The sequence below is a fragment of the Lacerta agilis genome, chromosome 8 (assembly GCF_009819535.1).
Source record: "Lacerta agilis isolate rLacAgi1 chromosome 8, rLacAgi1.pri, whole genome shotgun sequence".
NCBI classification, from domain to species: domain Eukaryota; kingdom Metazoa; phylum Chordata; class Lepidosauria; order Squamata; family Lacertidae; genus Lacerta; species Lacerta agilis.
Window position 1 is genome coordinate 84,095,491 of NC_046319.1, and position 1,989 is coordinate 84,097,479.

The window sequence follows — 1,989 nt, forward strand, 5'->3', positions numbered from 1 at the left end:
TCATAGGGATCTCAAGCCATTTGCACATAGCAAAATATGTATTTTATCCAAGTAATCGTTGAACTCAAATACAATGAAAAAGAAGTATATTCATAGTGAAATACTGTAACTATGAAGCTCAAATTTAAAATGATATTTTATTCATAAAAATTCATAATGCAAACACTTTGGCATTGGGCAATAACAAAAGTTCCTTTAGAAACACAATTTACAAAATCTAGTCTAGAAACTTGTTATAACATGAAATAATAAGAGGTGTAATATATGATGGAAAATACTAAGAATTATAAATAGCATTATTAATATGAAATTGAGCTATTCTTCAGCTTTCTGCTTCTCCTTCCTCTTTTGAGCTCCACTTTTGTAACTTCTGGTTGACATTTTAGAAACTAAGTAAAATATTTAATATATTTATATAGTATTATAGTAGCAAGTGGGGGTAATAGGGAACTGTACTTGTATATAATAATGTAGGCCTACTAAATAATAAATATGAATATTTTTCTAAAGCAATTTTATAATGGGATCAAAATAAATAAATTACATATTACATGAAATCAATCAGTAGCCTAGGCATAAGACTTATACCCTTAGTCTACACTGCCTGATCATCAGTCTACAAGCACTCTTTAATATTAGATAACAGGTACAACAGCTTGACCTGCATTCAACTCTGCTGCACTGCAGTCTGCATCTGCATGCTACATGTTGCCATGCAACCAGTCCTTGCAGAATGTAGGCACCCTATATATAGAAAGGAGCAAACCAGGGATTTTTTAGGGAGCAGGCTAGCAGGCAGGGCCCATGACTTACATCATAGAGCTGTTGCTGTATGTAGGCTTTATTTTATTTGGGTTTTTTTTTTAAATCATATTTGGAAATGTACATCCAGGTTTTCTTCCTTTCAATTTTTTGGGGCCCCCCAAGAGAGTGGTGCCCTAAGCTATAGTTCGTTTTGCCTATACGTAAATCTGGCACTGCCACCAACCTAGGCGGCTTTAGAAAGGATGAGAGGAGCAGAGGACTCTCGAAGGCTTCTCACCACGATGCCTGTGTTTTGCCTCCAGCTTTGGAGGCAGCCATGCTACTGAAAGCCAGCTGTTGGGAAGCGCAGGGGGAGAGTTGCTCTTGGGCTCCAGCTCTGCTGGTGGGCTTCCCAGAATAGGCCCCAGGTTGGCCCTGAGAGAACAGGAGGCGGGACAGTTTTCACCCAAAAGGAAAGCAGAGCCCAACCTGGTGGTCACAGAATAGACAATTCAAGATAGGAGACAGAAATACTAAAAGGGAAGGGAGTTTATGATGTTTGGGAGCTTGTTAAAAGGGAGATATTAAAAGCACAACTTCAGGCAATACCAGTGAGACAGAAACATGGAAGGTGCCTAAAGAAGCCAGGGTGGCTATCTAAAGAACTTTTAATTGAGTTGAGATTTAAAAGGGATATGTACAAAAAATGGAAAAAGGGGGAAACGACCAGAGAGGAAATTCAAACAAATAGCCAGTACGTGTAGAGACAAAGTCAGAAAAAGCTAAAGCAACAGAATGAACTCAGGCTTGCTAGAGAGGTTAAAAGCAACAAAAAGGGCTTTTAGGGTACGTCCGTAGCAAAAGGAAGAACAAGGAAACAGTGGGGTCACTTAGAGGAGAAGATGGTGAAATGCGAACAGGGGACAGAGAAGGGGCAGAACTGCTCAATGCCTTCTTTGCCTCAGTCTTCTCCAAGAAAGAAAACAATGCCCGACCTGAAGAATATGGAGCAGATGATTCAGCAGGGAAACACAGCCCAGAATAAGTAAGGAGGTAGTAAAGGAATACTTGGATAATTTAGATGTATTCAAGTCTCCAGGCCCAGATAAACTACATCCAAGAGTATAAAAGAACTGGCAGAGGTGATTTCAGAATCACTGCAGTAATCTTTGAGAATTCCTGGAGAACAGGTGAAGTGCCAGCAGACTGGAGGAGGGCAAATGGTTTTCCCTAGTTTCAAAAAGG